Below are 13664 nucleotides of genomic sequence, written 5' to 3'. Positions count from 1 at the left end.
GTGACTGACACTGCTCTTTTGCGCTTTATGTTAAAACACTCTTAGTTCATTCTATCCATCTGCAGCTTCTGCAAGGCAGAAGACCATCGCTATATCTTAATATTGCTTTTAAAATAAGAACCGGGAACTACATGTTTCTTCTGAATGTAGAAAGTGTCAATATAAATTAATTTTATGGTTCTAGCTGAGTTTCTGTGGAGAGGGCTCAGTGCTTCCAGCTGTAATTTTAGCCTGGGAAATAGGATGCCTGTGTGGATGTGGCATTTGCCTACCTGTTGTTCACCTTTTCTCCCTTACTGCCGCAAGGGACTTTTGCCATTGGTGGATTTCTGGCCAATTTGACAGCAAGGCAGGTCCTTCCCCACCCAGTACTGCATCCTCACCAGCTTTGGGAAAAGTTAAAAGCTGGGTAGAGGAGAGGGCCCCAGATTAGAACTCAGTTGATGCGTAGACCATATCACGAGCATGATACTACCTCTGCCAGCTATACTACCTCTTCAGCTATATCCCTTGAAGTGGTACAGACTGGGGATACTGACTTGGAGCAACCATAGCAGGCCGTGCCCACAACATGTCCTAGCAGCAAAGGTGGCCAGCAGCACCCTGGACTCTTCTAACAGGAATATGGCCAAGGGAAATAATTTTCCCCCTTTACTCAGGACCACATCTAGGTACAGTGTCCAGTTTTGCCCCCCCCCAATACAAGAAAGACATCAGTATACTGCAGCAAGTTCAGGGGAGGACCCCCCAGGATGGTCAGGGCTGGAGCACTTGCCCCATGAGGAGAGACTGAGGGACCAGGGTAGGTTCAGCTCCGGGAAGAGTCAGCTTCATGTGGGCCTGACAGCAGTCTCCCTGTGCCTGAGAGCGGGGTTGGGGTGAGGGGGAACAGCAAGGCGATCGGGCCAAGCTCTTCAAAGTGGTGCAGGGCAAGGGAAAAGGGCCAGCAGACATAAGTTGAAAGAAAAGAGGTCCAGAGTGGATGTAAGGGAATGACTTTTTCATCTAGGGGTAGCCAGACAGTGGAGCAAGCCGCACAGAGAGGCTGTACAGTCTCCATCCTTGTTGGTTTTCAAGACTTAGCAGGAAGAAGCTCTGATCAAACTGGTCTGATGGCATAGTTAACTCTGCTATGAGCAGGAAGTTGGAATAGAGACCTCCTGAGGTCCTTTCCAACCTGAGCTGTCCTATGACCTAGTCAGTCAGCAGTGGTTGAGAACAGATGATACCTCATACCAGCTAGAATAGGGGACAAATTCTTAAAGAAGCTTAAAACGAAAATCGAACATTATTATGATGGTGGTGCAGGTATACAAATGTAGGACACAAATCCAGAGGAAACCAGGCTTCATTAGTTTTGATGTCCTCCCAAAACTGCCTTTATCTTATATTTTCATGGGCAAAGTTGCCTTAATCTCTTTCAGAATTTTAAATATGGGGATGTGTTGACAGTAAAGCTTGTAACTTTGGAAGAAAACGAGCTAACCCTCCATTTCAACTTCTATGCAAAGAGTGACAGAAAACCAGCAATACCCTGACATTTTATTTGATAAACTTTTTTCTTAAATATTTCAAAGAAACTTGACTAGCAATGGTACGCAATCTGAAATGAGTTCCCTGACAGTCCCTCACAGTATCTGTTTCACTTGGGAAAAACTAATTAAATGTGAGCTCTCTTTGATGCAGGAAATAAATGTATTATAATCACTCACCCTACAGGTAGCCCAAGTGCTTAATTATACACATCATATGCATGGCACAACCAGAATCCATCAGCTCTTCCATGGGTGAGCAGTAGCAAGCAGGCCTGCCACCAAACAGAGACCAAAAGGGAACTGGTGATCAAGAACTCTTGGGTGCATACTCCATTTTTAATGATGTTTAGGCACTGATTATTCCCCAAAATATGTAGGAGGTGCAAAGATAAGAATACGGTCACCAGAGGCAGTTTCTGTACTCAGTGTAGATGGACTTGGTGGCACTTTCTCCACTGAGTGGAGAAAGTAACATGGCCAACGTTGTAACTCCCTGACAGAAAACTTGATTTGCTTTCCCTTAGACGGACTCATAAGAACGTGGGCCATAGTTTCTGGGCAAAGTTAATAGGGCTGCTCGCCTTTATGTTTTATTTGAAACAGGCCACACAGCATGCAATTCAATTTATCTGATTTAGAAGGGCAAAGGGCTGAGTCAACTCCACTGGATTGCTTCCTCGCTGCTCCTACTTAGGATATTGCCTGATAAGCTGATCTTCTCTTGCTGTGATTCAGCTTTAGACAAATCCTGAAATTACCTCTTGTGATAAAGTATATGCATCTGCCATTGAATCTAACTGATCTATGAGACCAGTTTGAAAATCTGAGAGTCACTTCAGGTGCAAATGTAAACAGAGAACAATGATTTTTTTCCTCATTTTTTTTCTTATTTGTAAATCCTTGATATGGCCTTTGCCAATGGTGCATCTATCCTTTTTACTACCCACTTGATGTGTGAGTAAACACAGCACTGACTGAAGTAATTACTCCTAATCCCATACTAAGAAACTAGGTAGGCCAATACAAAACGGGTCCAACTACTTCTTCATTGATAGCCAGTTATTAACTCTTTTCACACCATAACAGTCAGATTTAGACAATGTCTATTTCCAGCCAGCCATAGCCCTGCTTAGTGAATTATAACTTTCTTCAATCCAGGAAGCTGGCACAGTTTTTTTGGGGCAATCTGTGACATGCAAATGCCTGAACAAATTACTTTTACAGAAAGGCAGAGACAATGACTGAAAAGTAAGCACCTCAGCTCATTAACACAAACGGGGGTGGGGGTGGGGGAAACGCTGACTGTTTAAATTCAAGGATTTGATTCTGTTAGTAACCAGCCCAGACTAGAATAAACTAAGACTTGCTGTTAGTAGCTTTCAAATCCCATGTCTTGTGAAAACAGCAATAAAGAAAAAAACACCCTAGTCCATTTAAAACTGTGTGGAGTGTACGATATGGACTGTTATGGAGAAAGTTAACTCCATCCCTGTCAGACCCAACACAATCTCCTGCCAAAACAGCTGTCCTTTAGTGACCCATACTTTTTCGCACTCCTCCTTTTAATCACCATACACTTCTCTCACTCCCTTTCAGCATGGCTGTATATATTTGCCTTTTTATATGCCACTTGCCCTCATACCCTCCTTACCTACATAACTACTTATCTCCTTCTGTCATGACCCTGTTCTTATTGATTCACTTGCATAATGTTTCTGTTACCTGGTCCTGCCTCCTTTTCTGCCCTGTTTTCTACCCTGCAAGCATAGCAGTGGGGGTCATTGCTGCCTGCCCACTCCAGCTTGCCCACCATTAGCCCTGCCACCAGTCATTTCTACTTCTCTCTGGCAGGGTATTTTCTGTCTCCTGCTGCCTGCTCCCAGTCCAAAAGGAATTTCTGTTGCATCTTCTGGAAACCTGTCTTTTCCCTCTCCTTCGGATCATCTGTGTGTTTGTTATCCTCCTCACCTCTCATGACTGGGCCAGTCGTGCTCTCCTGTTAGCCAGCTTTTCCTTAGGGCCCCTTTGCCACCTCTATTGCACCCTCCCGCATGACCTCATTTTCTCCCCAACTTCTCTCTGACTCACAGCCTTTTCTTTACCAGATAGTCCTGCCTTGGTCATGTCTCCAGCCTGTACTTATTGCCTCTCTCCACAGACACGTTTACAGCCTACTCTCTTATCTTATTTAGTGTTAACTGTGCCACTGGTCAGACCTTTCTTCTCACTGTTACGCCTGTTTCCACCTATTCCAGATGCCAAAATGACTACTTCTCCTTTTGCACTATTGATTTTTTACCCATTGGTCCCAATCTCTCCATCCCCTTCTTTCACCCCTTCTTGAAGCTTTGTTTCCTCTCCCTTCCCTTGCTGTCCCTGGTCCCTGCCTCATCTGCAGCATCCCTTTGATCTCTCTTGATGCACGGTCACACATCTGATTTACAGCCTCGGCCTATTTTTTTCACAGCTCTGCTTCCTCCAAGTGCTCTCTGACTGTGCCCGTCACCCAAATACCACCAAGCCTCTCCATATTACGGCTTGCTGTAACGCTGTTCCCGTGCTTCCCTCCCCTCACAGACCGGTTAGCCAGCCACCCCCATGCTGCTGCTCCCTTTCCCACGTGTCTGCCTGCCTAGAGCTCCCCTTCACCTCACTCCTGTTTGCTGACTCCTCCTCTCCAGTTGCCACAGCTGTTTTTCTCTATTGCTTTTTTCTATCACTAGTTCTTCTGCCAGCCATAGCTGTGCCTCCTCTGCAGCCTACTGCCAACCAACAGTGATGAGCCTTTGCTCATCCCGACCATCACTTGGGTCTCTCCTCATCTGCTGCTTTGCCTCCTGTTCTGACTTTCTCCTCTTCTGGTCTAGCTCTTGAAGTGCCCATCACTGCCTGCTTGAACTGCCTCTCCCAGCTCCACCACTCCCTGCCTACTCTTGCCACCTTCTCTCACAGGTTCTTTTCTTCCCTTTTAGCTTTACAGCTTTTGCCAGCACTCCTCGCAGCCCAGCTCACCTCCTCTTCAAGTCACTCTGCTTGGCTATTCTAGCTGCGGTGTGCCAGCACCTCCTGGGCTGTGGGGGCTCTCACAGTCCCTTATCAACATTATATTAGCATCTTGGTTTTATAAGCTCACTGCCTGCTCAGGAGATCACCTGCCTTGTTTTCATCCTTCCTTGACAAAATACTCACTCTACCTGCACTGTCTCCCCTCCTACCACACTTATCTCCTTTCACCACATGCCCATGATGACTGCTGATTTCCTCAGCTGCCTCATTTACTCTCCCATGACATCCTCCCTCTGCCTTTCTTCACTGTCCCCTTTGCCACCGCCACCTCCCCTGTCCGCTTGCCCTTTCCCACACAGTTAGCTGCCATTTACTACCCATCCCTCAACTGCAGCTCTCCACTGTTGTTCCATTTACTACCAGTGGTTCTCTCATCTTCCCCATTTACTGCTTCTTGTCACTAGGGGCAAGGAATCTTTTCTGTACGTATTAATGTCCAGGCCTTGATTCTTCCTTCGCTCTCTCTTCTTTACCACCTTGTTTCCTACCTTTTCTCACTGCTTTTCTTTTTGGCACCAAGCTGTGCTTGTTCCCGTCCACTTTCTTTTCCCTTTTCCCTCTTTCTCTTTCTATTGCTTTATTTGTCATCTGGTATCACACCTGCTTGTGGCTTCACATACCTGCTTATAACCTTGGCCTGTTGCGAGGTTATTCAGCCCATTAGCCTTGCTGCCAGGATTGCTGGCACTCTCTCACTTCGCCTTCTCAAGCCGGCTTGCTCTTCCCTCCTTGAGGTACTCACCATCCCTTGCACCTCCTTCCTCCACACCATCAGTGCTGCCCTGCTCCCTGCCATTGTCCCTTCACTACGCTTATTCCATGCCTCCAAATGAAAATTGCATCCGAACCACAATCTGCTCACTCGTGTCTGTGTTGCCATCTACTCTCTCATTGCCCAAGGTCATTACAACCTGTTACTGCTCATTTCCCAGTCGCAAAGACGGAGACTGAATCAAAATTAGATTGAAAGCTTATGGGAAATTTCTGAGATGGTTAAGGCTTAAAGACTGCTGTCTGGTTGCTGTGGTCCACAAAAATAGTGAATGAAGGTACTTAATTCAGTTTGAGAGACAGTAATTCTTTTGATCTCAGTAGATGATTACTCGGAGCATATGCTGTGAAATTCAACGTTAAGTAGACTTTCTGCTGACATTTATGCAAGTCTCATGGAAAGTCTTATAATGTCATGGAGAGGAACATGGCTAATTCATGTGATGTTTGGGCAGACTTCTGAATCTTTACTCTTTATACACCCATTTGTAATCCTGAGCCTGCTAAGACTGCATTGCTAAGTACCCACCACCTCTGTGAAAGCCAAAGAGTCTGCAAAAACGGTCAGCCTCTCCTCCCAGCTCCCCTCCCCTGCCCTCCATCATAGCCCTACATGCATAAAGTACAATTTCCAAAAGTACCTATATGCTTATTTTCTCAAATTCCTCCTTTTCGAAAAAAGATCTTTGGCTCTTAGCAGCTAAGGTTTCATTGCAAGTCGAAAAATGCACTACTAAATGCCCTGTGGCTGGAATTTCAAAGTTATTCAAGCATGCACGAAATGGCCTCAGGGGCCCATCTCAATTTTCAACCATACGTTGGCCACCTGTGTTGGCTTCTTGAAATTTCTCTAGGCCGGTCTTGTTGAAGGCCTAAATACATGTGGAAATTTGGCCACAGATTTGCTTTGAGGCAGAGGGAGGAAGGGGAGAATATTCTGAGTTTCTAAACAACTTGCATGCTTTTGAAAAATGTACCGCTGACTTCTTAACCCTAAAATAACGAATGATGGGACTGAAGGGTTGATTGTAGTAGAGCACCTTTCAGGAGAAACATGTCATGCAAAGGCTAAGCGTTATTAGTGGAGGTGTGTGTTTCTTAAAGCATTCAGATCATTGCTCTCTCCCACACACACTGCTGAAACAGGCTAAGCTCAAAAGTAATGTTGTACAAAAGATATCCAGGGGGTAGATTACAGAGTGTTACATTTAAAACCTATGGTACCTGGAAGGATCTGTTATTTATTAATGCGTCTACAGGAAAGAAAAAGTAAATTAGAGGCCAAGCCAGAGTGAAGGAGAGTTGTTTGAATGAGCTACACATCTAAAATGTAACATTGCAAGGTATTTCCTCTGCAAAGGAACAAAGTTGTTGTATTAAATATGCCTATTTGTAGCATTTTACCTTCAAAAGCTTAATATCCGTTTTTCCACATGATGTATTCCTCCAGGGGAGAAAAAGAGGGACCAACCAAATCGTAAACATCCAGGCTTTAAGCAGTGCAATAAGCAATACCTTATTTTGGCTGTAGGAATAAATGGAGGGAAGTTGAGGACAGGCCAGCAGGTTATTATTTAAATATTTTGGTGCCAGTCTTAGGATGGGGTAAGGATTTTCCCGAGAAAAGATCCAGCTTCACAACATGCCCTTCAGATTGAAGGGCTCAGAGAAATATTAATGAGACAAAGTCTGCAGAGCTACAAGAGTTTCCTGCTGAATAGTATCAAACTATAGCTGCTTTATTAATGTCCTCTCGATGGGACCACACTATAAAAGAACACAGCTACTAAAAAAGAAAAAGCTTTCGGCTCTTTCTCAGCCACATGGCGCATAACACCAGTGAGGTAATCTTACACAGGTATGAATGGAACTAAATTATTCCCATTTTGCTGTATTTATTAAAGTCCATCTTGTGGGTTTAGCTTAGATTTCTCCATAGCAAATAGTATAATTCAAGGATGACTGGTTTGGGACTGTACTTAATAGGCAGAGCTGGATTGCCCTATGGATGTTCTGCCACATTCTCCAAAATGTGGTACAAGTACTTCTACTTCTTACCTTTATGGGCAATAGTCACATAAGGAAGACTTAATAATAGAAGGCAAGAGAATAGGAGAGGGCAAACTCCTGCAGTAAGCAGTGATCCGAAGGCAATTGCAGCTCTTCCTCCAGCTAGTTCTACTTAGGAGTTATTATTTCCTCTGTCTCTCCTGGCTGCTAAGCTATTACAGAAATACAGCGATCTGCAAGTGAGGAGGAAAAGTGTGAAAAAGGAGAAAAAAATGTGGACCCAGACCTGTATTAGCAGAATCTCGCCTTGACTGTTAACATATCCCTCACAGCTCTGTCAAATTTCAGCGCAGGGTTCTTGTGTCTTCATGGTACCTGAAATAGCCCCAAATTAATTAATTGTCTCCCTCACAATGGGTGAGTGAAAGAATTGAGCATACTTTTTTAACAAGCCTGATTTTACTGGGTTATGCAGCTTATTTTTCATCTTAGTACTACCTTTATCAGAGAGTCTGCATCTAAATAAACCTCCACAGTTTCAACCCAAAACGGAAAGTGCTGGTGCTCTTTATCTTGATTGTTTCTCCAAATTTAAATATGCAGTAATTAACATAAATAGAAATAATTTACAGAAGCAGCTGTAAATGAGATGTCACTTTGCAAACACTGTTTATATATAGCCTTTGTATACTGCCTAATAACAAGTAGGGCTCCAGAAGTGTGCACAGAACTGAAAACAGATCAACCTTGTCATCAAAATAATAGGTCGTTGCCCCAGGTAGCCAATCCTTGGAACGATTATGAGGGTGCAACAAACAGTCATAATTCTTAAGCTACTAAATTGTTGTGCAGTTTCAAAACCTCAACATACGTTAGTATAGTTCTCTTCAGCAAGGAGCATGCAATTCTGCAAACCAGAACACTCTCAGGCTCATTGAGAAGAATGTTTTTTTCTTCTGGGCTTTTCCACTCAATAGAAATTTTGTGCTGAGCTTACCTTCTATGTAATATTAGCACTATCTTGAATTTTTCCACTAAATCTTTCTCAGCAGAAACAATTTTAAGAAATACCACAAATCCTGTATTAGATATAAGCAAATTTCTGTTTCTCCCTTCTGCTATCAAGTTCTTGTGACTTGCACTTAATATATTATTTTATTTTATGAAATAAGAATAAACACAACCTGATGATTATTCAACCATCTGGCATAAATGATAAACTGTAATTAGAGATGTCATAGACACTCTTGGGCTGGAGCACACAACATTCAGAATATCGAATATGTAAAAACTTAGAAGCATCTACGTAATATGAAATTCTTTCAAGCTGTGTACCAAGTATTTGTTCAACTACAAAAAGATACACTACTCTCCTACAGCACCACTGTACTGCTAGATTAAATCTGGCTATAGTAGCTCAAGGTGTTTTTCTCTGTTAAAATAACAGCAGAAACAGTACTTGGGACAAAAACCCGAAAGATTTTTCTTACATCTGTAAACGTAGGAAAATTTCTCGTACACATTTCACCCTCATATACACAATAACATATTATTAATGATCGTATCTGTTAATATAGCCAACAGATTACTTCAACCATTCAGACATTGTGTGAAATATATCAGCATCTTTCAAAGATGTGAAGTACCCTAACATCAATACAGTAATCCTGAAACAAGCGATTTCAGACAGTCGTGAACCAGACCTGAAACCTTAATAAATATGATTCAGTAATATTACATGTTTATTTAATAGGTCTAACATTTTTTGTGTATGCATTTATATATCATAGAATTTGAACTCTGCTTGTCTTTAGAATCATCTGCCCTCCAATGTAAAAAAAGACATTTCAGTTTTTAAAGTTCTTTAATGTCCTTTAGGAAAAGATAAATCCCCAAGTCTTTCACCCCCATGCCATGCACTACAAAGCGGGCACTTATTATTGATCAAATTCAACCACATGAAAGAGATCTACGTCCTAAGCCCCATTTAACATTGGTTTTGGGGGCTATGGTTCCCTCGAACCACTTGTGCTGATCCCCTCCTGTGCAGACCTCGCTTTATGGGGTTGAGAAAAAGCCAAATGTCAGTTGATGGAAGTCAGTGATGCTGGTGGAATTATATCTGTTTATATCATTGAAAAGCTGCATCCCGGGATTCTGACCTTTTACAATAGAAAGTTGATCCTTAAAATACTGCAGGTCTGCAGTAGAAAGAATATTTTAAGGAGCTGTTTGGCTCTTAATGGGTTTTGCAATTGCTATTTCTGTACTCTCTAAATATGGGTTCCTGGAAAAAGCATAATGTTTCTTATATGAATAAATGTTCCAATAATTGGAACTACCAGTAATTCTATGCTTTCAGGAAACAGAAATGATCTGCCTCAAGCCAGTTTCCCATTTCACGACATCTCCATCATTACACCTCCTCTGGCTCCTGTTCTGTGAACCACAGCCTTGACTGCATAGGATAGAGTCTATCGTAACTTGCCAAAAACCGAGTGTGTTTTCTGTTAACAGTGTAAGATGAAACAACATATTCATTGTTTTGCTTGATGCTTTCAGGGAAAGACTTTGTTTTGAACCAGATAAGATTCTCCCTTTTCCCTCTCATTTTCCCCACTGTAGGAAAATGGGAGAGTAGCAAGGATTCACATTTTTGCATTTTACAAAAACAATCTTTTGACAAGGTTTAGATGTCCGTTCCCTCCAACAAAAGCAAAATAAATATTTTTAGGCAGATGGAAAAACTCTCTGAAAAGCTGTCTTAGTTATGAAAATCTCAATCTTGGCCAAAATATTTTGAAATATTTTCAGAAAGTTTGCTCAACTGATATCAAACTTGATGAATCCCATTGATTTGCATGGGGAGACAGCCTTTGTTGTGCCTGCTTCCTCTTTCAATTTGAAACGTAAAAACTTTTCTGTTTTTTCTTGCAATCGAGTTTGCTATTTTTGTACATTTAACATACATTTCAGTATCTTCTCACTCTTCTCTCTGACTTTCCAGGAATAAGACTGATTCTAACCCAATTGTTGTAGAAGTTTAAGTATTTTTAATTACAGAACAATGTAAGTGGAAGATTTGAGAGGAGAGTGTAATAACTCCTCCTGCAGCCTTGGTTTGTAAATGGTCATTTTTAAAGTAGGTTATTAATATTTTATGCCTTTTTCTACTAAACCAATTTCTCAACTATTATTTTAAATGTTTTGAAGCTAGAATTTTAAATGCAGTGACAAGAATTGCCATAGTTTTATTTCCTTTCTAAAAGAAAGTCCGAATCCTTTGGGTTTCCTAATTAAGAAAAGCTGTTGGAATGGTAAATTTCTCATTAACAACAAATACAGTACATTAAGGCCAAGCCTTCAATATTCCACAAGGAAAGTTTGATGACATGTGTTGTAGTTAAGTTAGCTACCCAATAATGTTGTATAAAGCCTTGGAATCCAATTATAGTCTTTTCTGGATGTAAATAATGACATTTTGGATTTGTGTGGTGTGGTTTTTTTATTTGTTTGGGGTTTTTTTGTTTGTTTTTTTTGTTTTGGTTTGGGTTGTTTTTTTTTGTGTTTGTGTTTTTGTTGTTTGGGTTTTTTTTTAACCAGGGCTTTAAAAAGCTCAGAAAAGAATCTATTGTCTTTCTCTTTTTTTTTTTTTTATTTTTTATCTTTTCTTTTAATAGACTGTAAGAGAGTCAAAGGCAAGACCCATCTCATAAATGGCCAGATAGCAGACTAACTAAAGCAGAAAACTGTCCTGCTTCTGGCTTTCCTTCCCCACTGTTGTAAGAAGAGGAAGAGCAAGTTAGACTGTACAGCAATTTTTAGAACAGCGTTCCATGTTACCAAAACCCAAGTTATCCGCAGAAACTAGAGTGCATCACATCTCCTGAGGGATGGCCACAGACTCAGTTTGGTAGCAAAGCTTCAGACAAAGTAATCATCAGCAGGGCAGGACGCTAACTCGAGGTGTTAAACACCTTGTGATCACTTTTGCAAGGCAATCACAACCAGCAACACATTGCACTTGGCTTGGATTTAAAGTACTCCTGTGTCTTCTGATGGACTTCCATCCTTACCATAAACCAACCCTCTTACACAGGCCCTGGGGACTGTCCTGCGCTTAACAGACTCAACTCCAAGCTGGACCTTTTGTATTACTCCTCTGCCCACAGTAGTACAGAAACTTGAATAAGCAGTTCCTCTGCTGGTCACAGTTTGTGTGTGACCTTCACTGCCCGACACTTCAGCAGAGGCTGCGCTTGCTGTATGTGCACAGCAGCGCTCCTGTAAGTTCTGGGGGAGAAGCTCCTTCACTAGGGCTCCCTCAGTGAGCTCTGCACAGGATCGGCATGAGGATTTACATTTTTGATGGCATTTACACACAAATGGATATATTTTAGATTTGTACTGATGTATGAAAAATGACATGGAGTTTTGTGCTTCGTTCCCTACTAACACAGGCAGCAGTCAGGAGAACTGGAGATAATATGCAAAATAAAAAGCTGTTTGGAATATAATCTCGTGTCACCTATTAAGAGGTCATTTGCTCAGTCTTTTCAGCTGAGACTGCTAACATCGACTAGATTTTGAAGTGAAAGACACTGTTAGGATAATCTAGACTGATCTGTTGAGTCACAGACTGTAGGCTCTGGCGCGGTAATTCGTACACCGAGCCCACAGCATTTCCTCGCACTAAGGTATACTTGTTTAATATTCCAAGTAGTGCCTCTACAGAAAATGACCCAGCAAGAAGAACAGGAAGCTAAACAACATTTACTTTGCCATTTTTCTGTCGCTTATCATCACCTTATCTCACCTTTTTTGAAACTACTGATAGATTATGTTCTCAAAAATGCTCTTAAAATTGAGAATTACTATAAAATGGGCAATAGAGTTAAAGGGTAGATTAAGTGATTTTTCTGAAGGTCACAGTATTTATGAATAACCCACAAAATGAGACGATGTTTTCCACAATCTGTCTTGACACACAATGCTATTTCTTGGAATAAATACAAGACAGATATTTTTATGTGCTTTAAGATCAAGCAGAATTCATATCATTCAAAATAGCTCAAGACAGTAACAATAGCCACTCAACATAGTCAAAGTCCTTTTATGAGTCACGATGACAAAACGAGTACCTTTGTGAGCAGCATGGGCAGACTCCATTCATCATAGATAACAGGTTATCTGAATCTTCCACCCTTACGATACAGGCTAGCTCATTTTTACTAGGAGACCATACATTAATCTTCATTCATTCAGGCAGTGTATATTTTAATAACTTTTAAAGGGAAATCTGACAATAAGAGTCCCAGCTACACATAGATCTATATCCATATACAATAACTGATTAGAAATTACTCTTAATTCTGACAATTGAACAAATTTTTTTTTTCACGATTTCTGGATGACCACCTTTTCCTGAATTACAAACTCTGTTGAGAGATAGGGATCGTAAAAAAAGTATACATACAGTAGCTAAAAATAATTTCATCTTTACAGTGGTGAAACACCGTATAGCATAATTGCAGTAATAAAACCTTAATGGCATAAAAATTACAATTATGCAAACATATTATACAATTATGATTTAGTGTGGGGTCAGGGCTTTCAAAATTCATCCATTCCAAACATACATTTTTCTTTCAACAAAACAGTGTGTTGCGATGGCAAATAGTACCAGTGATGTTTTTTATCCATCTAGAAGGCTGTAGCTGTAGGTTTGAAAACAAACCAACTGATGAGGCACTGTCACTTCCACAAGCTTTTCAAAGGCCTTCCTGTTTCTAAAATTTTAGCAAACTTCCTAAAACTTTTATTAAACCTTAAGTATTTTCAATCTCCCTTTGAGACTGCCTCCTCTAATGTAATTGCATCTTTTGATATAAATGGCAGTTTCACATTTTAAAATATGATTTTATTCACTCTGTATTGTGAGGTGATATGACACAATAGGTATAGAAATCCTAAAAGACAGATTTAATAGATCTAGGATCTCTTATCACATCCCTTTTCAGTTCTTATTTGACAAATGGCTTTCAGATGAGCTCTCCTGAGGAGATAAGCCAGAATCTTTTTATCAGTTCCATTGCCCTTTTCATAAAGGTTCTTTGAGCTAATTTTCTTTACTGTGTGCCTTTTTTCCCCTCAACAGTTTATTAAGCCTTCGCTTTACATTAATAAGCGTGCTGTATCACTTTGGATTTCAGGTAGTCTGAAGAGCTTCCATTTTTTCCTTTTTTTAATTTTAAGAAAAGTCATTATTTCCTAATATTTTTG

Source organism: Vanellus vanellus (genome assembly GCF_965231255.1).
Source record: "Vanellus vanellus genome assembly, chromosome: 2".
Classification (NCBI taxonomy): domain Eukaryota; kingdom Metazoa; phylum Chordata; class Aves; order Charadriiformes; family Charadriidae; genus Vanellus; species Vanellus vanellus.
The sequence above is the reverse complement of the archived record's forward strand: the minus strand, read 5'-3'. Positions refer to the sequence as shown.